This window comes from Pseudophryne corroboree, chromosome 1 (assembly GCF_028390025.1).
Source record: "Pseudophryne corroboree isolate aPseCor3 chromosome 1, aPseCor3.hap2, whole genome shotgun sequence".
Lineage (NCBI taxonomy): Eukaryota > Metazoa > Chordata > Amphibia > Anura > Myobatrachidae > Pseudophryne > Pseudophryne corroboree.
The window spans coordinates 997,706,266-997,732,383 of NC_086444.1; the positions used below are offsets into that span (position 1 = coordinate 997,706,266).

Genomic DNA, 26,118 nt, shown 5'->3' on the forward strand with positions numbered 1-26,118 from the left:
AGGGGAGAAGAAGCGAACCTACCTGCTTGCAGCTAGCTTGGGCTTCTTAGGCTACTGGACACCATTAGCTCCAGAGGGATCGACCGCAGGACCCGTCCTTGGTGTTCGTTCCCGGAGCCGCGCCGCCGTCCCCCTTACAGAGCCAGAAGCATGAAGATGGTCCGGAAAATCGGCGGCAGAAGACGGCAGTCTTCACCAAGGTAGCGCACAGCACTGCAGCTGTGCGCCATTGCTCCTCATACACACTTCACACTCCGGTCACTGAAGGTGCAGGGCGCTGGGGGGGGGCGCCCTGAGCAGCAATAAAAACACCTTGGCTGGCAAAATAATCACAATATATAGCCCCAGAGGCTATATATGTGATAATTACCCCTGCCAGAATCCATAAAAAAGCGGGAGAAAAGTCCGCGAAAAAGGGGCGGAGCTATCTCCCTCGGCACACTGGCGCCATTTTCTCTTCACAGTGTAGCTGGAAGACAGCTCCCCAGGCTCTCCCCTGTAGTTTTCAGGCTCAAAGGGTTAAAAAGAGAGGGGGGGCACTAAATTTAGGCGCAATATTGTTTATACAAGCAGCTATTGGGGAAAATTCACTCAGTGATAGTGTTTATCCCTACATTATATAGCGCTCTGGTGTGTGCTGGCATACTCTCTCTCTGTCTCCCCAAAGGGCTGTGTGGGGTCCTGTCCTCAGTCAGAGCATTCCCTGTGTGTGTGCGGTGTGTCGGTACGGCTGTGTCGACATGTTTGATGAGGAGGCTTATGTGGAGGCGGAGCAGATGCCGATAAATGGGATGTCGCCCCCTGTGGGCCGGCACCAGAGTGGATGGATAGGTGGAAGGTATTAACCGACAGTGTCAACTCCTTACATAAAAGGCTGGATGACGTAACAGCTATGGGACAGCCGGCTTCTCAGCCCGCGCCTGCCCAGGCGTCTCAAAGGCCATCAGGGGCTCAAAAACGCCCGCTCCCTCAGATGGCAGACACAGATGTCGACGCGGAGTCTGACTCCAGTGTCGACGAGGTTGAGACATATACACAATCCACTAGGAACATCCGTTACATGATCCCGGCAATAAAAAATGTGTTACACATTTCTGACATTAACCCAAGTACCACTAAAAAAGGGTTTTATGTTTGGGGAGAAAAAGCAGGCAGTGTTTTGTTCCCCCATCAAATGAGTGAATGAAGTGTGAAAAAGCGTGGGTTCCCCCGATAAGAAACTGGAGGATAAGTTACGCTGGGAGATATCCCCTAGGGTGGATAAGGCGCTCACACGTTTGTCAAAAAAGGTGGCACTGCCGTCTTAGGATACGGCCACTTTGAAGGTACCTGCTGATAAAAAGCAGGAGGCTATCCTGAAGTCTGTATTTACACACTCAGGTACTAGACTGAGACCTGCAGAGAGTGCTGCTGCAGCGTGGTCTGTAACCCTGTCAAACAGGGATACTATTTTGCGAACATAAGACGTCGTCTTATATATGAGGGATGCACAGAGGGATATTTTGCCGGCTGGCATCCTGAATTAATGCAATGTCCATTCTGTCAGGAGGGTATTAGAGACCCGACACTGGACAGGTGATGCTGACTTTAAAAGGCACATAGAGCCTTATAAGGGTGAGGAATTGTTTGGGGATGGTCTCTGGGACCTCGTATCCACAGCAACAGCTGGGAAGAAATTTTTTTACCTCAGGTTTCCTCACAGCCTAAGAAAGCACTGTATTATCAGGTACAGTCCTTTTGGCTTCAGAAAAGCAAGCGGGTCAAAGGCGCATCCTTTCTGCACAGAGACGAGGGAAGAGGGAAAAAGCTGCACCAGTCAGCCAGTTCCCAGAATCAAAATTCTTCCCCCGCTTCCTCTGAGTCCACCGCATGACGCGGGGGCGCCACAGGCGTAGCCAGGTACGGTGGGGGGCCGCCTCAAAAATTTCAGCGATCAGTGGGCTCGCTCACAGGTGGATCCCTGGATCCTTCAAGTAGTATCTCAGGGGTACAGGCTGGAATTCGAGGCGTCTCCCCCCCGCCGTTTCCTCAAATCTGCCTTGCCGACAACTCCCTCAGGCAGGGAGGCTGTGCTAGAGGCAATTCACAAGCTGTATTCCCAGCAGGTGATAGTCAAGGTGCCCCTACTTCAACAAGGACGGGGTTACTATTCCACACTGTTTGTGGTACCGAAACCGGACGATTCGGTGAGACCCATTTTAAATTTGAAGTCCTTGAACACATACATAAAAAAAAAAAAAAATTTAAAGTTCAAGATGGAATCGCTCAGGGCGGTTATTGCAAGCCTGGAGGAGGGGGATTACATGGTATCCCTGGACATCAAGGATGCTTACCTACATGTCCCCATTTACCATCCTCACCAGGAGTACCTCAGATTTGTGGTACAGGATTGCCATTACCAATTCCAAACACTGCCGTTTGGACTGTCCACGGCACCGAGGGTCTTTACCAAGGTAATGGCAGAAATGATGATACTCCTTCGAAAAAAGGGAGTTTTTAATTATCCCGTACTTGGACGATCTCCTTATAAAGGCGAGGTCCATGGAGCAGTTGTTGGTCGGAGTAGCACTATCTCGGGAAGTGCTACAACAGCACGGATGGATTCTATACATTCCAAAGTCACAGCTGGTTCCTACCACACGCCTGCTGTTCCTGGGGATGGTTCTGGACACAGAACAGAAAAAAGTGTTTCTCCCGCAGGAGAAAGCCAAGGAGCTGTCATCTCTAGTCAGAGACCTCCTGAAACCAAAACAGGTATCGGTGCATCACTGCACACGAGTCCTGGGAAAAATGGTAGCTTCTTACGAAGTAAAATTACATTCGGCAGGTTCCATGCAAGAACCTTTCAGTGAGACCTCTTGGACAAGTGGTCGGAATCGCATCTTCAGATGCATCGGCTGATAACCCTGTCTCCAAGGACCAGGGTATCTCTACTGTGGTGGCTGCAGAGTGCTCATCTTCAAGAGGGCCGCAGATTCGGCATACAGGACTGGGTCCTGGTAACCACGGATGCCAGCCTTCGAGGCTGGGGGGCAGTCACACAGGGAAGAAATTTCCAAGGACTTTGGTCAAGTCAGGAGTCGTCCCTACACATAAATATTCTGGAACTGAGGGCCATTTACAATGCCCTAAGTCTGGCAAGGCCTCTGCTTCAAAACCAGCCGGTACTGATCCAATCAGACAACATTACGGCAGTCGCCCATGTAAACCGACAGGGCGGCACAAGAAGCAGGATGGCGATGGCAGAAGCCACAAGGATTCTCCGATGGGCGGAAAATCACGTCTTAGCACTGTCAGCAGTGTTCATTCCAGGAGTGGACAACTGGGAAGCAGACTTCCTCAGCAGACACGACCGACACCCGGGAGAGTGGGGACTTCATCCAGAAGTCTTCCAACTGTTGGTAAACCGTTGGGAAAGGCCACAGGTGGACATGATGGCGTCCCGCCTAAACAAAAAAACTAGATATTGCGCCAGGTCAAGGGACCCTCAGGCAATAGCTGTGGACGCTCTAGTGACACCGTGGGTGTACCAGTCGGTTTATGTATTCCTTCCTCTGCCTCTCATACCAAAGGTACTGAGAATAATAAGAAAACGAGGAGTAAGAACGATACTCGTGGTTCCGGATGGGCCAAGAAGAGCTTGGTACCCAGAACTTCTAGAAATAATATCAGAGGACCCATGGCCTCTACCGCTCAGACAGGATCTGCTACAGCAGGGGCCCTGTCTGTTCCAAGACTTACCGCGGCTGCGTTGGACGGCATGGCGGTTGAATTCCGGATCCTAAAGCAAAAGGGCATTCCGGAGGAAGTCATTCCTACGCTGATAAAAGCCAGGAAAGAAGTAACCGCAAACCATTATCACCGTATTTGGCGAAAATATGTTGCGTGGTGTGAGGCCAGGAAGGCCCCAACAGAGGAATTTCAGCTGGGTCGTTTTCTGCACTTCCTACAGTCAGGAGTGACTATGGGCCTAAATTTGGGTTCCATTAAGGTCCAGATTTCGGCTCTGTCGATTTTCTTCCAGAAAGAACTGGCTTCACTGCCTGGAGTTCAGACATTTGTAAAGGGAGTGCTACATATTCAGCCCCTTTTTTGTGCCTTCTGTGGCACCTTGGAATCTCAAAGTGGTGTTAAGTTTCTTAAAATCACATTGGTTTGAGCCACTTAAAACTGTGGATTTGAAATATCTCACGTGGAAAGTGGTCATGTTATTGGCCTTGGCTTCGGCCTGGCGTGTGTCAGAATTGGCGGCTTTGTCATGTAAAAGCCCTTATCTGATTTTCCATATGGATAGGGCAGAATTGAGGACTCGTCCCCAGTTTCTCCCTAAGGTGGTATCAGCTTTTCACTTGAACCAACCTATTGTAGTGCCTGCGGCTACTAGGGACTTGGAAGATTCCAAGTTACTGGACGTAGTCAGGGCCTTAAAAATTTATATTTCCAGGACGGCTGGAGTCAGGAAAACTGACTCGTTTTTTATCCTGTAGGCACCCAACAAAATAGGTGCTCCTGCTTCTAAGCAGACTATTGCTCGCTGAATTTGTAGCACAATTCAACTGGAGCATTCTGCGGCTGGATTGCCGCATCCTAAATCAGTAACAGCCCATTCCACGAGGAAAGTGGGCTCATCTTGGGCGGCTGCCCGAGGGGTCTCGGCTTTACAACTTTGCCGAGCTGCTACTTGGTCAGGGGCAAACACGTTTGCTAAATTCTACAAATTTGATACCCTGGCTGAGGAGGACCTTGAGTTCTCTCATTCGGTGCTGCAGAGTCATCCGCACTCTCCCGCCCGTTTGGGAGCTTTGGTATAATCCCCATGGTCCTTACGGAGTTCCCAGCATCCACTAGGACGTCAGAGAAAATAAGATTTTACTCACCGGTAAATCTATTTCTCGTAGTCCGTAGTGGATGCTGGGCGCCCATCCCAAGTGCGGATTGTCTGCAATACTTGTATATAGTTATTGCCTAACTAAAGGGTTATTGTTGAGCCATCTGTTGAGAGGCTCAGTTATATTTCATACTGTTAACTGGGTATAGTATCACGAGTTATACGGTGTGATTGGTGTGGCTGGTATGAGTCTTACCCGGGATTCAAAATCCTTCCTTATTGTGTCAGCTCTTCCGGGCACAGTATCCTAACTGAGGTCTGGAGGAGGGGCATAGAGGGAGGAGCCAGTGCACACCAGATAGTACCTAATCTTTCGTTTAGAGTGCCCAGTCTCCTGCGGAGCCCGTCTATTCCCCATGGTCCTTACGGAGTTCCCAGCATCCACTACGGACTACGAGAAATAGATTTACCGGTGAGTAAAATCTTATTTTATATATATATATATATATATATATATATATATATATATAAAACGTGTGATACGGGAGATTTTTTGGATAAGATTCTGACATTGAACTATTTAACCAGGGACATCCTACTTATAACAATGGATGTATCTTCGCTCTAAACAATTATCCCCCATGAACAGGGCATTGCAGCAGTGAGATCGCTCATGACCGGACATAAACCGGTTGGTCCACCTGTTGAGGCTATTCTGCAATTGCTTGAATAAATTTTGATTCATAATCATTTCATCTATAACGGCAAATATTATATGCAATATGCAGGCACAGCGATGGGGTCCAATGTGGGCCCCGATTTATGAATGTGTCTTTATGCATGAGTATGAATCAACATATATCATACCTAGATTTGGTGAGCATATTCTTTATTACAAAAGATTTATCGATTACCGTATATACTCGAGTATAAGCCGAGTTTTTCAGCACATTTTTTGTGCTGAAAAAGCACCCCTCGGCTTATACTCGAGTGATGCGCCCGGAGCCCTGTGCAGGAGCAGAGCACAGGAAGCAGCCGTGAGAGAAGGAGGAGGAGGAGAGAGGGGGACTCGGGAGCCGCAGCAGCGCACTGTAATTGGTGCATCGACCAGTGACGCTGCTGCAGCCATCCCTCTCCCTCTCCATGCTCACCGAAGTACTGCCGCGCCGCCCGCCTCCTCAGCCGCTGCGCTCTGTCCCAAGGCCGGCCACCGCTGCCCGCACCGCCTGCTGCTGCCTGCACTCGTGCCCCGTCATTGAAGGTTAGTAGAGACAGGCTGCGGGGTGGGGAGCGCGGGTGTGTCGGGGGGAGCGCGGGTGTGTCGTGGGGGGGGGGGTAGTTGGGGGCTGGGCATATCTGGCACTGTGAGGGCATATGGTATCTGGCACTGTGGGGGCATATGATGCACTGTGGAGGCATATCTGGCACTATGAGGGCAAATATCTGGCACCATGGGGGCATATCTAGCACTGTGGGGGCATATCTGGCACTATGAGGGCATATCTGGCACTGGGGGCATATGTAGCACTGTGGGGGCATATCTGGCACTATGAGGGCAAATATCTGGCACCATGGGGGCATATCTAGCACTGTGGGGGCATATCTGGCACTATGAGGGCATATCTGGCACTGGGGGCATATGTAGCACTGTGGGGGCATATCTGGCACTATGAGGGCATATCTGGCACTGTGGGAGCATATCTGGCACTATGAGGGCAAATATCTGGCACCATGGGGGCATATCTCTAGCACTGTGGGGGTATATCTGGCACTGGGGGGCATATCTGGCAGTATGAGGGCCGTGTCCAGCTATAGCTGCATTTACCACCCTAGGCTTATACTCGAGTCAATAAGTTTTCCCAGTTTTTTGGGGGAAAATTAGGTGCCTCGGCTTATATTCGGGTCGACTTATACTCGAGTATATACGGTATATATTTTTGCTTTGGAACGGTACTGAGGAGGATTTTAATGTTATAGTCTGAACTCTATGCTATGGAGAGTAGTGTACGCTTTACCGGACATTGTAGCAGAGAAGCTGTCAATTTCCTAGGATGTGACAGTCTCACGTGATGGTCCTAGATTGAGTACGACTTTATATCGGAAGGAGACAGATCGAAACACGATCTTGCATGCCACAAGTAATCATCCTCCACATCTAAAGAACAGTCTTCCAATTTCTCAATTTATGAGAGTTATGAGGAACAATTCTAATCCAATTAAAGCTGAGAGCCAATTGATTGAAATGAAACAGCGTTTCCTCAACAGAGGATACAACATTAAAACTATAGAGGGTTGCCTCACAAAAGCGCGGATCAATATTGCTAAACAGGTTAAGAAAAACAGTGATCGGATGATTTTTGTCACACAATTTGACACATGTTCTTCAGCAGTTGCCAAATCCATTAGGAAGCACTGGCCCATTGTGTCTTCAGATCGTTCACTTACTATGTATGGCAAAGAACCACCAATGATGACATGGTTGATGACTCAGAAACCAGATTGCATTAAATGCACTGGCTGTGCCACAAGTCGCTCCATGGTACAGGGACCGAGTTTTCCACATCCACAAAATGGTAGCCAGATTTGGATTCGATATAAACTACATTGTTGCATAAAATATGTGATCTATCTGTTGACATGCCCTTGTGGGTTATCCTATGTAGGGATGACCACCTGTGTATTCAGAGAAAGAATGGCCCACCACAGGTTATCGATCCGACAGGCGTTGTCTACTGGTGATACAAACAAACTGGTTGCTTATCACTTTATGACGAATGAACATCAAGTGTCATCATTCCAGTGCCGCGTTATTGGCTGGGTACCACCGCTTACACGTGGGGGTGATAGGACCGTGATATTGAAGAAATTGGAAGCCCGGTGGATTTTTCACCTGGGCTCGGTTGTGCCATATGGTTTAAATGAATGTGATCCTCTTAATGTTTTTTTCTGCAATAGTTTAGGATCCTATCATCTTTAGCTATAATACTTACCTTGGCTGGTAAATTTAATGGAAGATCATATGACCATGTGGATATTAATATATGACCATGGACTTTTAATACCAGTATTATTGTTTTTTGACCAACACACTCTGGTATTTTGTATATTTTTTTTATATGTGGTTGATTGTGCTCTATTCAATATATTTGTGTCTTTTTCCTTCGTCATGCTTAAATATGGATGTCCACATAGTGACACCTATTTGAAGTAGGATGTGTACAGAATGGGCGTCCTGCCTTTGTAGTATGATGTATTTCTGTAGTTTATTGGAGATTTTTCGCTATTGCTGATTAATGGGTCCCTATAACTATGAGAGATCTTTGTTAACTTAATATACACAAGACCGGCCTTTGTATAATATACTGGGCTGTACTTTTATATGTAGTTTGTACAGATTACATGGTGGGAGCCGGGATTGTGCTATTTAGCAACCCGGGCTCTTGTTCCCTGCATATTGTATGTACCCGTTAGTAGGTAGCCGGCGGTGTTACCTTGGCAATGCACAACGCTCCTGGCGGAAATGATGCTGCGCTGTCTCTCCCGGATACCGGAGGTGCGGTGCGTTCCAGCCTTTCGGCAGTGGAACGCACGCTGAATTCAGCCTCACCTCTGTGCATAGCGGGGCCGCAGCCAGATGAGTTCATTAGTGTAAGGTCTGCATTTGAAGTAGGTATTATCTGTGCAGCCATACATAGTTTATTATACTGGTGTCAATTCATTATATGATTCCCAAGTGTTGATTGGTGTGCAGTGATTGGCGCCATTTTTTTAGATCTCTCAGGGTATATAAGCGGCCTGTTAGGCATTTCCTGGTTGCTGTTGGAGACCATGGACTTTTAGGACATGTTGTGCATGCTGCCATATTGTATGTCTTGAGGATTATCCTGATTGGATCGAAACGTTGTATGAAATAAAATCCTGTTGATTTTTTTAAGTGCAAATATTGATCTGGTTAGTAACCCCTCTATTCTATATGTGGCTTTCCAGACTTGGATATTATGTGTGCAACCCCAGTGGATGACTTGTTTTTAAGTAATGTTAGTGCAACCTTATCTGGAACGATATATATACAGTGGGGCAAAAAAGTATTTGGACAGCCACCGATTGTGCAAGTTGACCCACTTAAAAAGATGAGAGAGGTCTGTAATTTTCATCATAGGTACACTTCAACTGTGAGAGACAGAATCTGAAAAAGAAAAAGAAAAACCAGGAACTCACATTGTATGATTTTTAAACAATTGATTTGTATATTCTTGTGGAAAATAAATATTTGGACACCTACCAAGCAGCAAGATTTCTGGCTCTCACAGACCTGTTACTACTTCTTTAAGAAGCTCTTCTATCCTCCACTCGTTACCTGTATTAATGGCACCTGTTTGAACTGGTTATCTGTATAAAAGACACCTGTCCACACCCTCAAACAGTCAGACTGTTACCTCTCCACCATGGCCAAGACCAGAGAGCTGTCTAAGGACACCAGGGACAAAATTGTAGAGCTGCACAAGGCTGGGATGAGCTACTCGACAATAGGCAAGCAGCTTGGTGAGAAGAGATCAACTGTTGGCGCAATTATTAAAAAATGGAAGAAATACAAGATCACTGACAATCTCCCATGACCTGGGGCTCCGTGCAAGATCTCACCTCGTGGGGGTATCACTGATCTTGAGAACGGTGAGGAATCAGCCCAGAACTACATGGGGGGACCTGGTCAATGACCTCAAGAGAGCTGGGACCACAGTCACAAAGGTTACCATTAGTAACACATTTTGTCGTCATGGATTGAAATCCTGCAGCGCCCGAAAGGTCCACCTGCTTAAGCCAGCACATGTCCAGGCCCGTCTAAAGTTTGCCAGTGACCATTTGGATGATCCAGAGGAGGATTGGGAGAATGTAATGTGGTGAGATGAGAGCAAAATCTAACTTTTTGGCATAAACTCCACTCGCCGTGTTTGGAGAGAGAAGAATGATGAATGGCATCCCAAGAACACCATACCCACTGTGAAGCATGGGGGTGGAAATATCATGCTTTGGGGCTGCTTTTCTGCAAAGCGGACAGGACGACTGATCCGTATTAAGGAGAGGATGAATGGGGCCATGTATCGTGAGATTTTGGGCAAAAACCTCCTTCCCTCAGTAAAAGCATTGAAGATGGAATGTGGCTGGGTCTGCCAGCATGACAATGACCCCAAACACACCGCCCGGGCAACTAAGCAGTGGCTCCGTAAGAAGCATTTGAAGGTCCTGGAGTGGCGTAGCCAGTCTCCAGACCTCAACCCAATAGAAAATCTGTGGAGGCAGTTGAAAGTCCATGTTGCCCGGCGACAGTCCCAAAACATGACAGATCTAGAGAAGATCTGCATGGAAGAGTGGGCCAAAATACCTGCTACAGTGTGTGCAAACCTGGTCAAGAACTACAGGAAACGTTTGACCTCTGTAATTGCCAACTGAGGTTATAGTTCAAAGTATTGAGTTAAACTTTTTGATTGTCCAAATGCTTATTTTCCACAAGAATATACAAATAAATTGTTTAAAAATCATACAATGTGATTTCCTAGGTTCTTTTTCAGATTCTGTCTCTCACAGTTGAAGTGTACATGTGATGGAAATTACAGCCCTCTCTCATCTTTTTAAGTGGGTCAACTTGCACAATCAGTGGCTGTCCAAATACTTTTTTGCCCCACTGTATGGATAGATAGATAGATAGATAGATAGATAGATAGATAGATAGATTGATTTAAAGTGTTCCCTTCTTTTGTCTCCTTCAAAATCTAATTAATATATATAATTCACCCTACTATTAGGCCTGCAGGTGGGTGGGGGTGTAGAGACTATGGGGGTAATTCAGAGTTGATCGCAGCAGCAAATTTGTTATCAGATGGACAAAACTATGTTCACTGTAGGAGGGGCAGATATAACATGTGCAGAGAAAGTTAGATTTGGGTTGGTTATATTGTTTCCATGCAGGGTAAATACTGGCTGCTTTATTTTTACACTGCAATTTAGATTTCAGTTTGAACATACCCCACCCAAATCTAACTCTCTACACATGTTATATCTGTCCCACCTGCAGTGCACATGGTTTTTCGCATCTGATAACAAATTTGCTGCTGCGATCAACTCTGAATTACCCCCTATATTTACATGATCACAGTCCCTGCAGTAAAATGCCATGATTCGTTGCATCATACAGTTGGGCGGGGGCAAGACTAACATGTTGTGATCCACTCCAGTAGAGTGAGCAGGATCTGGGTGGGTAGGTCACTCTCCACGTAGCCTGGAGAACTCACCAATTTTCTGCAGTCTGGCCAAGTATGGGAAAGGAGTGTTAGCAACAATTTCCAACATTATTCCTGCAAAGTGCCTATGGGTTCATGTTTTACGCTCTTTAATATTAATAAAAATCATCAGTAAAAGCATGTGCTTATAAAAGTCCGGTACATTCACAGGCCTAAGTAACAGTGCTATTAACAATAACATTCCAAGTCATCCTGCTCATACAGAAATACACGTTTATCACAGAGTGTTACAGCACTGACACACACATGCAGTTACTGTGCCAGAGTACATATCTCACACATCTGTGTACAGGAACAAATAAAAATGGGTGCGGGCACTGTTGAAAGAAGGAGGAATATCTGGCATTCAGTAATAAAGGAAACTTGTTTAACATAAACACAAATAAGAGGTGCAAAAGTTGTGCAAAGTGAAGTAAGCCATGGCTAGAACATGTGGGGCTGATTTAGAATTAGGACAAGTCCAGCTACTGGGCGCAAATACCTGGGATACATTTTGTGCTCTAAAGGCTGATATACACGGGAGAGATGTGTGCTGAGTGAACCGCTCAGCACACATCTCTCCCGCCGCTCAGCACAGCGCGATGTGTGCTGAGCGATGCGGAGGAGGACAGGGGGGGGGGGGCTCATTTCATGAGCGACGTGCTAGATTGGCCTGCATGCAGGCTCAATCTAGCACTGGCGATAGCGATGCGCTATCGCTGTGGGGGGTACACACGAGTGATCTGTGCTTAAAATCGAAGCAATCTAGTCAGATTGCTTAGATTTTAAGCATGGATCTCTACGTGAGTACCCCCTTAAGGGATAAGGAGGGCATGTAAGAAGAGGTGGTAAGTGTCAATTTTGCTATACCCAGTGCATCAGGAGGCAAAGCAGGCAGATCTATAGCAACACAATAAGTACATGATCTACAGCTCTGTCCCTGAACTTTGCTTTCATTGTTCTCTTGCAGTTATCTGCAGTTGTAAGTAAACTATGATACTTGAGGAAAAGATTATTTTGAAATGTCATTTCATTCAGCCCAAGTCACTGCAATAGCAAATAAAATGATGTTACCTCTAAAAACTGGGAATTCAGTTTTGAGTAGTATGTCTGAAGTTATTACGAACACAAAAAGTTGAATTAGTTAGGTCTGGTAGCCAAGAGGTTTAGCTGGTTCCCTTGCGTGTGTTTGCCTGTGCCAGACCCAAGGAAAGTAACATTTTGGAAAGAGATGCAAATATTGTCTTACTTTATATTCCGTTAATTATTCTTTAAGCGTATATTTCAGGAGCATTTATTGTTAGGAGTGAGGGGTCATATTGGAGGGTCAGTATTTTTACTTTGTGCACACAGAAAATGTATCTGATTAGAGTACTTTGTCTTTCTGTTTAAGAGTTACTAATATTTGTTTAGTAGTAGGGAAACATTTGTGTCTGCTTTCTAAACATGATACACCTACAAACTCTGAGAAACTGACATATAGGATAGCATAATCTGAAAGGATGACTCAACATCCTCACTGTGGAAACAGGACTTCGACATAGTGTTTTGTAGGTGTCGTTGTGCCATTTTGGGGGCGTGGCCCAGACAACAGAGGCATGTCCGGACCACTTGTGGGGTGAGCTGCTGCGACTCGAAACATGGCTGCCTGGCGACTGTCTTCGCATCTATGCTGTGTAGGCAGGGGGCAACCCTTAAGATGCGAGCACAATGCTGTATTTTAAGGGGTGGGCATCTGGCATGCGGGGCAGCCTTGCCCTGTGCTGGGGGGACACCCGCATGCTAGAGACATGAGGTGTAGATTTGCAATGTCTCGCAAAACTACAACTCATGCTGAATTAAGCCCTATATTCATTGTTTCTGGACATTTTTTTTTGGTTATCTAACCTTTCATCAATCAACCTTTTTAAATCATGGTAGTAAAGTAAACCGCGCCTTTCTTTTCCAGTGCATGACTATGACCTGCTAAAAAAAGCTAATTGTGAGACTATATCACAGACCAGCAGCAAGTGAAGTCATTGCTGAGTGATGGCTAAATGTGGATGACTGATCCCGCTGAAACAAATGATGTCAGGATATTTAAAAACCATATCTAAGCTTTTAAGACCTCCACTGTATGTGCTTTGAGTACATCTCGGACCAGGAAGCAATCTCTTCTTGGATCAACGGAAACATTGTTAAATATAAATGGTTGATCCCTAACTTTTCCACTTGTACTTTGTCGTTTTGATATGTGTTGTTATCTAGAAGAGAATAGGACACAGCATGACTTCACTGGGGAATTTTAAACTGTGTTACAGCATGGTAGTATGCCAGCATATTTCCATAGTACACTTAAATGACAACACTCAGCAATCTGAAAGTGACTTGTTATCTCTTTATTGATTACTCACTGATAAAGCTAACATGCACTTTGGTGACAGGAATCCCCGTAACGTAAGCCCAAGGGTGACAACACACTGTTATATCGGTGCTGGTAAGTGTGTGTGGACTGTAAATAATCCAGATAATAGTCCTCTCCAAATCAAAACACATATTATTGGTCATGGCACAAATGTAGTCAGAGGATCACCATTGTCGGTCTGCACGTGCAGAAGTCTTTTGACCTCACTAGCAGGATGCTATAGAGTGTGTGGCCAGTGAATGATAATCTTGCAAGGTTGCTCTATATCTGGCAAGATTAAGCCATTGTTATAATTATTTGGATCAATAAGAAGTGTATAGATAATGTAGTCACATGGAAATCGTTATAACTTTCAGGGAGAGTGCAGTGCATCCTTGGTGGATATAGGATGCTACATTGATAAATGCGCTTATCTTTTCCTGTTGATCTGCGGATGGCATAAACCATTGTGATCAAACTCTGTAAAGCTTAGCTTTTCCGAGTTTGGTACATAAGAGTCAGACTGTAGTCCGCATTGATAATAATTGGGACTGAGATCTGCAGTGCTAATGAGATTTTTGCAGCAGATTTCTGTGCAGTCTCTTGCATGAGGCTATTAGTATTTACAGGTTGAGTCTCCCATATCCAGAATGCTCGGGACCAGGAGCATTCCGGATATGTGATTATTCCAGATTTTGGAATACCTGTTGGTGGCTTGTCGGTGGCTGGTGTACCGTGTTTGGCGGTGGGTCAGGTGTGTCAGTGATCGTTCCAGTGGGGTGGTCAGCTGGTCAAGCGGTGCTGAGTTTGGTCAGCAGTAGGTCCAGGAAGGGCAGCAAAGCCATTCCCCCACCAGCTGTCATTAGTCCCTGACACGAGTGACGTCATGACGTCAGGTCACTACAGGGCCAGAATTTTCATTTTTTTTTTGGGGATCTCCTGATATGGAGACCCGACCTGTAGGGTGAATATATGAAATGATGCAGAAAGTGCTGTTTCTGCATAATTGTCTGAAAAATTGGCTTGATAACTAGGCCCTTCTCTCTTTGGGATCAGTATGATTTACCTACAATCAAAATCCCGACAACAATTGACCGATGGTCAAAATACCGGCATGGTCAAAATGTCGACACACTCATTTAGAATGTCGACCGGTCGAAAAGTCGACACATAATAAAAAATCCATTTGGTGTGTATGTCGACATAGGACAACATGGACACTGTATAAGTGTACCGCGTCCCCTCGCATGGCTCGCTGCGCTCGCCATGCTGCACTCGGCACACTATTGTATTTCCCCTCCGTGTCCACTGGGATGGTAAAGTATAAAAAAAGTCGGTTTCAATGAAAACATCATGAAAAACTTATGTCGATTTTGTGACCTGCCTGCATTTTAAATGTCAGTATTTTGACCATCAGTCAATGGTTGTCGGTATTTTGACCGTGGGTATTTTGATTGAAGGTAAATTGACTGCATCCCCTCTCTTTGGTGAAACGGTTTCATATGGCAAAATATGGAAATACAATAGTAACAGTTTTCCAATGAGTATATTATATACTGGTCTCTGACTTTGCCATGATTATGCTTTGAACCTGTATAGAGTAAGTGAACCAAATGTTCTCTCCCTTTCTCAATATAATACTATAAATACTATATTTATGTGATATATTTACCGGAGTTCAGTTGTGCTGAGGCTAGAATGTATAATGCATAATGGAAACACAAAAGATCACCTTCATGAACAATGTGCTGTAGCACAAGGGACATATTTCTTCCTACAGTGCCTCAGTTGTAGGGGATTAGCTGTGCAAATACTTTCCAGGGTGGTAATGGCAAATTCATTAACAGAATGTATCAATATGTTAATTGCCTTTCTTCTTTAAAATAAATGTAGCCTGTTGTTATTAATAGAAGTCATAATCAAATGTACGTGTCTGATCAGTGGAATTACCTGATTGCAAATTTTGGGGTCAGGGAAGAAGAAAACCTCTATGAGGTTAAATTGGAAATTGCTGCAGTGGGGGATTTGGTTTGGATTTTACAGCACCAACCTACCTCCAATTTATTAAAGGATATACGATCGATCTGATAAATGCAAACCTATATGTATATGATCTTAGAAATGATGATAAATCAAAGCCTGCACTGAAGAAAGAAAATGTTATACAGGTTGGACAATAACGCCAGTGAAGTACAGTATGTGGACTCATGAAGGGATCAAGTTGAGTTGATTTAACCATATTATTCATTCATAAAGTTGAGCACCTTTTCTATTTGTTAACATCTGTTGTAACATTTACTTAATATATTTAATCTATAGTACATTAGATCAAAAGCTACTTATTTGCCTACTGGTAGCTTCAGTTTATTATACACTTCAAGATCGCACTTAACTTTTGTAAACTGAGCCTTGATAGAAACATAAAGTTAAAATGAGATTAAATGTGATATCTTTCCTCGAGGTGTTATTCTGTACAGCAGTCCTAATAGAGCAGTCCCACGCATACTTTTATCTACCCACACATACACTGAATTCACTAAACTTCTTAACCTGCTATAATGGGAACTTCACTCTGGATTTTTCATAGTTTTATCTCTGAGTAGGAGAACCCTATTACTATTCACAAATGATGACAAATTCTATTCTAATGATATAGAACAAGTAATCTCCTATACTACAGTTTCACATGAACCTTTGTGTCATGGGAAAGGGGGACTTACTGCCTAAAATGATGTGACTCCTTCTCATTGACATACAAGCACTAATGCTGTGCTATTTTTATTCCATTTATGTACCAGGAATATAATCTGGGTGTATAATGTTTCAGTACCTTATAAGATATGTACAAACTGTTTCATTATGAATACTTCACCCTAATGGTGGATTTCAGGGTCTCTGGGAGAGATCAAGGTTTCACCCTCAGACCAATGGTGCATGCAATGGTAGGTAATTGGCTTCTGACAAAATAGACAAGTGTGTGTAGTGTGTGGACTGGGGTAGAAACTAATGTAAATGATTCAATATTCTACAATATTCTACAGAAAGTGCTGTGTAATATTAAATCGATATGTGACTAAACAATAATATTAAGAATTTATGTAGCTCAAAGTATGCTACCATTATTATTATTATTATTATCCTTTATTTATATGGCGCCACAAGGGTTCCGCAGCGCCCAATTACAGAGTACATATGCACATAATCAAAACAGGAAAACAGTGACTTACAGTTGAAGACCATATAGGACAAGTACAGGGTAACTAAGCATAACTACACCAGTAAATGACAGAGATAAGTTCCAGGTGGCCAAAAAACTGCGTGATTTTTTGGCAGTTGAGGATTATTAAAGTAAGAAAAGGATAAGCACATGAGGGAAGAGGGCCCTACTCGTGAGAGCTTACAACCATGTGGGGTCTTTCAGTTTACCCAGGAGTTCTCAATTGTTATGCTTTTGCAATCCAAGAAACACTGCCACTGAATTTTTTATCAGGATTAGGAGTCTGGAAGGGGTATCCGGACTCTAGGTCGACACTGTCTATGTCGACACACATTAGGTTGACAACTATTGACAGAGTTTGAGTGAGTCGACACAGGAAATAGGTCGACACTGCCATTAGGTCGACATGAACACGGCCGACGTGGAAAACGGTTGACATGACGTTTTTCAAATTTTTCTCTCTTCATTTTGGTAACTTTTTATACTTTACGATCCACGTGGACTACAATTGGGACCGGTAACCTGTGCCAAGTGCAGCGGTAGCGGAGCGAGGCACCTTGCTCGAAGAAAACTACACCAAAAAACATTAAAAACTCATGTCAACCTTTTTCCATGTCGCCCTTGTTCATTTCGACCTAATGGCCGTGTCGACCTAGTCACTGTCGACCTCGACCCTGAGTCCCATACCCTCTGGAAGGAAAGGGGCACAGCAAAAAGAGTCAATAACAAGTCTGAGCTACAGATATTTAGGGTCAACCCAAACTTTTTAGTTCAACTCTTTCTTTATCTTAAAATATTGCTTAGGTTAGCCGTTCATAAAAATGTGGGGACACTGAGGCTGTATCTTAAATATGTCTCCTACCAAACATTTAAATGTTTTTACTACACTGATAAAAATGTGCCTAACAGGTGCAAAAATCATTCTATTGAAAGTATAGGGTGAGGCTTGTAAACTCTTTCTAACCACATCCAGTGGCATAGATAGGGAGGTAGGCGAGTGACCATGCGGGTGTGGATCATAGGGTCGACCACACTTAGGATGACACTCACTTGGTCAACCACTATTGGTCGACAGTGACTAGGTTGACACCTGAAATAGGTCGACACAGTCATTAGGTCGATATGAACATGGTCGACATGGGGATTTTTTCTTTTTCTTTGCGTTGTTTTCTTCGTAAAGTGACCGGGAACCCCAATTAGTGCACCGTGTCCCCTCACATGGCTCGCTTCGCTCTTTATGCTTCAGGCAAAGTTATTACTCCCAATCGTAGTCCACATGGATCGTAAAGTATGAAATAGTTAAAAAAATGAAAACAAAAATGTGAAAAACTCATGTCGACCTTTTTTTTCGTGTTGACTTAGTACATGTCGACCTATAGACCATGTCGACCTAATGCATGTCGACTAATAGTGGTCGACCTAATGACTGTCAACCCAGGCTGTGATGCTCCTAGACAGCATTTAGAAATATATATTTTCTTGCTTATTACACCAACCATATCCCAATCACTATTCACTCAATCTTATATGTCAGCCAAGCAGGCAGAAAGAGCATACACTAGATTAGGGGTGGGCAAAATACGGCCCGCGGGCCGGATGCGGCCCGCAAACCGATCCTGCCCGGCCCACTGCCTCCCACCAGCGAGCAATGACAAGCGGCCCGACCGGCTGAGCTGCTTGTCATTTCTCTGAGCTGCAGTACCTCCAAGCTGCCAGCGGCGCCTCTCTCCCCTGCTGCTCCTGCTGCTGCGTTGTAGCAGCCTCCTCCAGAGTCCCCAGTGACAACAGCTGTGTTCAGCCAAGAAGGGGGCGGGGCTACGCGCCAATGAGGGGGCGGGGCTACACTGGCCCTCAGGGGGCGGAGCTACACGGGACAAGAGCCAGACTGCTACAGATCCATCCTTCCTGCCACTGCCAGCCAGATCAGTAAGTTAATGGGAAAAGTGAAAGAAATTGTGTGTGTGTGTGTGTGTGTGTGTGTGTGTGTGTGTGTGTGTGTGTGTGTGTGTGTGTGTGTGTGTGTGTGTGTGTGATAGTGGGCACATATTTGTGTGTGCTGGCAGTGGCGTCAGACTGTTTTTAGGTTTGGGGGAGAGATCTTTAGCTCTCGCTGTACCAACCCCTCCCGTGTTCTGTCACCATGTCACCCCCATGTTCTGTCACTGTCACCCCCCCCCCCGTGTTCTGTCACTGTGTCACCAGCCCGTGTTCTGTCACCCCCCGTGTTCTGTCACTATGTCACACTCCCCGTGTTCTGTCACTATGTCACACCCCCGTGTTCTGTCACTGTGTCACCTCCCCGTGTTCTGTCACTGTGTCACCTCCGTGTCACACCCCCCGTGTTCTGTCACTGTGTCACCCCCCCCGTTTCTGTCACTATGTCACACCCCTCCGTGTTCTGTCACTGTGTCACCCCCCCGTGTTCTGTCACTGTGTCACCTCCCCGTGTTCTGTCACTGTGTCACACCCCCGTGTTCTGTCACTGTGTCACCTCCCCGTGTTCTGTCACTGTGTCACACCCCCCGTGTTCTGTCACTGTGTCACCTCCCCGTGTTCTGTCGCTGTCAACCCCACCATGTTCTGTCACCATGTCACCCCCCCCATGTTCTGTCACTGTCACTCCCACCGTGTTCTGTCACCCCCCCTCCCCGTGTTCTTTCACTGTGTCACACCCCCCGTGTTCTGTCACCGTGTCACACATCGGTGTTCTGTCACTGTCACCCCCACTGTGTTCTGTCACTGTGTCACACCCCCCGTGTTCTGTCACTGTCACCCCCCCTCCCCGTGTTCTGTCACTTTGTCACCCCCACCGTTTCCTGTCACTGTGTCACACACCCGTGTTCTGTCACTGTCACCCCCCCTCCCCGTGTTCTGTCACCGTGTCACCCCCACCGTGTTCTGTCACCGTGTCACACACCCGTGGTCTGTCACTGTCACCCCCCCTCCCCGTGTTCTGTCACCGTGTCACCCCCCCATGTTCTGTCACCCCCACCGTGTTCTGTCACTGTGTCACACCCCCGTGTTCTGTCACCCCCACCGTGTTCTGTCACCGCGTCACCCCCACCGTGTTCTGTCACCGTGTCACCCCCACCGTGTTCTGTCACTGTGTCACCCCCACCGTGTTCTGTCAAGTGTCACACCTTTCCCCATGGGCCATAAGACACTGGATAATTTGCTTGCTGCACAATAATTATCCTAAATAGAATGTTAATGTGTAAAAAGACTCTCTACCTGCCGTAATGTGTGTAAAAGGGGCTCTACCTGGTGTAATGTGTGTAAGTGGCGCAATTTGAATAATGGAGACTATTGTGCAGCCTAATATGAATCTGTATTATTTTTTGCCCACACCCCTTCCACATGAAGCCACGTCTCTATATTTTTGGCACGTGGGGCGAGCTGCTATTTTGTATGTGGCCCTCGGATACTGACAGGAAATGTCAAGTGGCCCCTCAGCTGAAATAATTGCCCACCCCTGCACTAGATCATCTGCAATCACAGGCTAAGTGGCAAAGTCATTTTCATATATGCAAATTGTTTGGCATCTTATTCATTATGTCTATAAATAGGACCACATGTCCTCAAACAAAACAGGCCCCACGGGTGCGTCGGCCCACCGGGACTCTTCCCTGTGGACCCTATGGCCAATCCGCCTCTGCTTACAACTCTGTATTGACAAAAAAACTCATTGATTTCTGTGTCCTCAAAATATCAGCCATTACGGCCAATATGTTCCTGGTTGGGTAACACCTACATTTTGGGTAACTCTCCCGGACTCCCATGAGAGTAGGGCTTCTTCCCTTCTCTAATGAAATTGCCAGGGCCTTTATAGTAAAAATTGTGTCATCTCTCGCCCTGCATTTGCCCACTAGCAAGTACATTACACAGAGCCAGTGTGGTTAGCAACAAAATGCTGCTGAGAGTACAAAGGGGGTAATTCAGACCTGATCGCTAGGGTACTGCGATCAGGTAGTTGCCGCCTACAAGGGGAGGGGAAAAGTGTTGTGTAGGTGTGTGATCGCTTTTCTAGCAGAGCTGCACAAACATCAGTTTGTGCAGTCTCTGCTCAGCCCAGGACTTACTATTCCAGTTCGATGGAGTACTGGTGATCGAGCCGGAGCTGACTTCAGACACCCTCCCTCCAAACGATGAGCCCGTCTGCGTTTTCCCGGACACTCCTGTAAAACGGTAGGTTGCCACCCACAAACGGCCTCTTCCCGAACAAACGCACCATCCCGTCGCTAGGCACCAATGCCCTGTGCAGTCGACGGACGAGCCGGCGCATTGCGGTGCATACGCAGTTCAGATCTGATCGCCTGCTGTTACGAAAACACACAGCAATGATCAGGTCTGAATTATCCCCAAAGTGCGTTGTAGTATGCTGGACAAAGAGTCTTGCATATATCACACTCTTGTGATGTTTTTCTGGTGTGCAGTACCTACGAAAAATGGTCTAAGAAAGAACATCCGGTGACATGGTCATGGACGCCCAGGGCTCATTGATGTGCTTCGGGAGTGAAGGCTAACCCGTCTGGTCTGATCCCACAAGAGAGCTGTTTAATCACAAATTGCTGAAAAATGTTAATGCTGGCTATGATAGAAAAGTGTCAGAACACAAAGTGCATCGCAGCTTACTGCGTATGGAGCTGTATAGCCGCAGACTGGTCAGAGTGCCTATGCCAGCCCACTGTCAATCACAAAAAGCTCCTACAATGGACACATGAGCATGAGAACTTGGCCATGGAGCAATGGAAAAAGTTGACCTGGTCTGATAAATCACGTTTTCTTTCTACATCACATGTTCGTCATTGACCTGCGGAAGAGATTGCACCAGGATGCACTATGGAAAGAAGGCAAGCCGGCGGAGGCAGTGTGGTGTTCTGGGCAATATTCTGCTGGGAAACCATAGTTCCTGGACTTCATGTGGATGTTATTTTGGCACATACCACCCAAACGAGTCAGAGCTGTTTCTTACAAGGTGGACCTACACAATATTAAGCAGGTGTTTTTAATGTTATAGCTGATGGTTGTATATATTAGGGTTTTTTTATCACTTTTTTTGCCAGGTTCCTCTCCTCATCCCCAGTCATGCCCAATGGATTCCTGCTTGCCTGACCGTGTCAATCTTATACCCCCAGCTGTTTAACGCATTGTCTTGTGCATCCTCAGCTTGTTGCAGCAGTGAGGTCCATTGTTGTTGGCCAACTCCACGTGCCCTGTCTCCCACACTGCCTTTAACCCAGGGATCAATTCAGTGAGCCGCGAGTGAAGTTCAGTTGGTATTGCAAGTTTGTGGAAAAGCTACAGTGGTGCCTCATTTCACACGCTTTGTGGCCCAATCTCACTCAGGATTCTCTGGGGCTGCAAACAGAAATGAGCAAGTCTGTAGCTATTGTATGTGCAGCAGACAGTAACATTTACTCGTGGAGTACAAGATAATTGGATCAACCCCATAATGTTAACTGATGTGTTTTCATTGGAAGCACATATATGTAGGAAATCTTGTGTTTGCCCCAGATAGGCATGGATAGACCATGATTATGTTAAATAAAAAGCACAATGCATATCAGAGACATAGGGCCTGATTCAGAGATGGATGCAATGCTAATGTTCCAGACAAATGAGCGATTTTTACGGCAGGCTGCGCATGTGCCACAATAGCATTGTGCATGCGTCAAGCTGTCACTGCAATCCTGCTCGCAATGAGTATTTATTTGCATCGTGATTGACAGGAAGTTTTTGTTTGGGGGAGGTAATGGCAGCAAAGACGCAGGTGTGTCATGGCCATTTTCAAGGTGTGTATCTGTCATCAGCTGCGTGCTCTTATGCACAAAATCATGGCGCCTGCATCGCCACTACTGGGTCCACCAGTCTACACAGCCTTAGGGCTACCCAATGTTTCTTGTTCTTGCGTGTATGCTGCAAATGTGTACACAGTTGTAAATGAGTTGCGACAGCTCCGATGGGTGTCTATTTTCATTTCTGGCCGGCGACTTCACACGCGAATATCAGCAGTTCAAAGCCGAGAAAATCACACTTGCAATTGCATTAGCTTTCATCTCTGGATCAGGCCCATAGATTGTAAGCTCTTATGGGCAGTTGTGTATTCATTCATGCCACAAACACTAATGAGCAACGACTGCTGATGAACACATCAACAAGTAATCATTTTATCACCCACACACTGTACAAAGTCAAATCTGTCCTATTGATGTGGATAACTGTAGGTACTCCTAGGCTGCTGGTCACCCCTGTATATATACTGTGCAGTGACGTGGGTAACAGCTGTGTACTCCTGTAGTATGTCCCAGCAGCAACCGGCTATATTGGTCGGCTGTGTGCTGCAGGATCAGCCGCTGCTCTCCAGTATTTATTAAAAGAAGCTGACACACAGGCAGTGCACAGAGGGAGCGCTGCAATGCCCTGTGCTCAGCTGCTGGGGACTGTGCCAGTACGGTCATTAGCGCGAGGGCAGCGGCAGCAGCAGGTAATGTGAATGTGCCCGCAGCTCCCGCCCCTTCCTGATACACAGTCACTGGCGGCAGCAGGGATGATGCACACAGGGGGAGGACTCTTATTGTGACAGAGCAGCAGCTGGACAGCAGCAGCGGGAGAAGCCGGCGCCGGGTTATTATATGCGGACTAATCACTGAGTCATGACGCCGGTGCCTCTCTCTGACACAGCGCTGCGTCCCGGCCACACGTCACTGTGACTCCCGGCATCCGGGAAGCCGCTCACTGTCACTACTACTGCTACTACAGGTACCACTGCTGCCGCCAGCCCGTGCGGAGGAAGGTAGGATGCTGCGGCTGCAGGGAGCTCTCTCCTCGCCTTGTTACTACTAGGAATACATTGCTGACATTGTCTTAGGATTTGTAGCAGTATTTTTACACAAATATAAGTGATCAGTATTCCACAACTCTGTCAGACACATCCCTCTTGTGGCACTTGTGTACTCTGTGTATCTACAGTATATGTACCGTATACAGTATGTGTGAGCTGCTCAGATGTAACTTATACCATCCACTCAGCACCTGCCACCACTTCTTTATTTAAATAGCAAGCACTATCCTATCTATCTATCTATCTATCTATCTATCTATCTATCTATCTATCTATCTATCTATCTATCTATCTACAGTGTGTATGCTGTCAGGAGTTTTTTGCCAAGAAATTGATAGAAGTTGTAGAATAATATAGGAAATATACTTTAAGGAGTAGTTTATTCTGCTTTTTTTTGCGTTTCATTCTGTGTAATGTGACACAGTCCTAAAATGAACCAGGCAGCATAACTAGACACAGACTGACAATTCCATTACCCCCAATTGTAATAACAGAGACATATGAGAGAGGCTACTTGTAAGAGGCTCCGGACTGGGTTTTCTCTCACAACTGCTTACTATGCATTCGTATGCTTTTTAAAATATTATACATGAAGTATTATGTATTAAGGCAAATTCTCTGGCTCGCATAGGGAAGGGAAGACATCCCAGAGCTGTGCATGCTCACACTGTGGCTATGAACATTTCTTTAAAATCAAGTTTCGCAGACAAAAATACTGCAGTTTCCTGGCAGAAGGAATGTATTTTTAAGGAACGCTGGGAAGGAAAATGAAAAAGACTGACCTTCTAATGATGTGTTTACAGAAACTTGGAAAGTAGAGATGAAGGGCTGGCTTTGGAAAGAGACCAGCGTTTGCTGAGAAGGCATAGCGGACTGGGGGCTTAACATCTAAGCTTGTCTTTAAGTGGTATAAAAGTTACTGCCTAGGTGTTTTAGGGGATAGCGTTATTGATTACAGGTGACATATTTTTGATTGGCTTTAATCATATTTGTTTCAAGCGTCATAATTGCTCTATTCCTGACAAGAATGATGGTTCATGCATGACTTTTGCATTAAGCTTGTGAGATAATGGGACAGTAATTTAGACCACCTGACATTACTCCATATTGCTTTATTAACACAAACCAGTTGCCTTCCTTTGGTATGTTCTCCCTGTTTAAGATATATTTATAGATTTGTCTGATATTCTATTATGGTCATACTCCTTAGTATTACATTATTTAAATCACTGCATACAGAGCCAGATGTCATTTATTTCTAACTTGCAAACGCGAATGCGGCCTGAAAAATACACATTTTGCTTAACATGCTGAACTGGTAGTACATACTCCATCTTAGCAAGAGCAGCATGTGCGCCTGCTTTACTGTTGGAGAAAATACTAGTATATGTGCCTGCGTTACTCCTAGGGAGAACAGTAGAATATGTGCATGCTTTACTCATGGAAAGAACAGTAGAATATGTGCATGCTTTACTCCTGGGGAGAAAAGTAGTATATAGGCATGCTTTACGCCTGGGGAGAACAGTAATATATGGGCATGCTTTACTCATGGAGAGAACAGTAGTATAATGGGTATGCTTTACTCATGGAGAGAACAGTAGAATATGTGCCTGCTGTACTCCTGGGGAGAACAGTAGTATATGGGCATGCTTTACTCCTAGGGAGAACAGTAGAATATGTGCCTGCTGTACTCCTGGAGAGAACAGTAGTATATGGGCATGCTTTACTCCTAGGGAGAACAGTAGAATATGTGCCTGCTGTACTCATGAAGAGAACAGTATTATATGATCCTGCTTTACTTATGAAGAGAACAGTATTATATGTGCCTGCTGTACTTCTGGACTAGTATTTGTGCCTGCTTTTCTCCTGAAGAGAACAATAGTATATGTGCCTGCCTAGGGTGTGTACACACGGTGAGATAAATCTGTGAGATTTTGACTATATAGTCGAAAAGTTAGTGCATATCTCATGGTGCTAGGCAGCTTGCGATACAGATTCGATCCCGATGCGCGCTCCCGTGGGGTCGGTATCGTAAGGCAAGATAGACTGTGCAGGCAAGTCAATCTAGTGTACAATCTAGTATAAAGTATAGTCTAAATTGGCACTTAGTCAAAATCGTACATAGACAAAATCTCAAGCACAGATAGTCAAAATCTGTACTATCTGTGCTATCTGGGCTCTGGGGGAGTTCAAGGGAAATCTCATAGTCAAAATCGAACATAGCAGGGATCTCACCATGTGTACACACCCTTTGGGAAATTAAATTTTTGGTGCGCATGCACAGTTGAAAGAAACGCAATTTGTATGAAAAACAAGTTAAATTGGCTTGTACAGGTATACAAAAAAAGGTAGCCTTTTAAACCAATAATGGGATTACAACTTATCAATACAATCGGAATTACCTATCAATTCACTAGGAATTATGGGCACTACACACTTGCCGATGTGTGCGGCCGATATGAACAATCTCGTTCAGTAATGAACGAGAAATTGTTCATATCCTTCAGCGTGTAGGCACCAACGATCAATGTTGTGCGGGCCCGAGGTCGTTCATTGCTGGTGCTGGTTCGTTTA

At 45.4% G+C, this 26,118-nt stretch overlaps 1 protein-coding gene across 3 annotated transcripts in view; it reads left to right on the forward strand.

Annotated features, from left to right (window-relative positions):
- PALLD (palladin, cytoskeletal associated protein) overlaps positions 1 to 26,118 on the forward strand; it is a 759,036-nt gene that overhangs the window by 518,131 nt on the left and 214,787 nt on the right. Inside the window, exon 1 of one of the 3 annotated variants that reach the window (XM_063920615.1) lies at positions 23,246 to 23,496. The exons of 1 other annotated variant lie outside the window; for it this stretch is intronic. The gene's annotated coding sequence lies outside the window, so the exon portion shown is untranslated. Of the gene's footprint in view, positions 1 to 23,245; positions 23,497 to 26,118 lie in introns of those variants that run through there. One more of the 3 variants, XM_063920616.1, reaches the window with a different exon arrangement.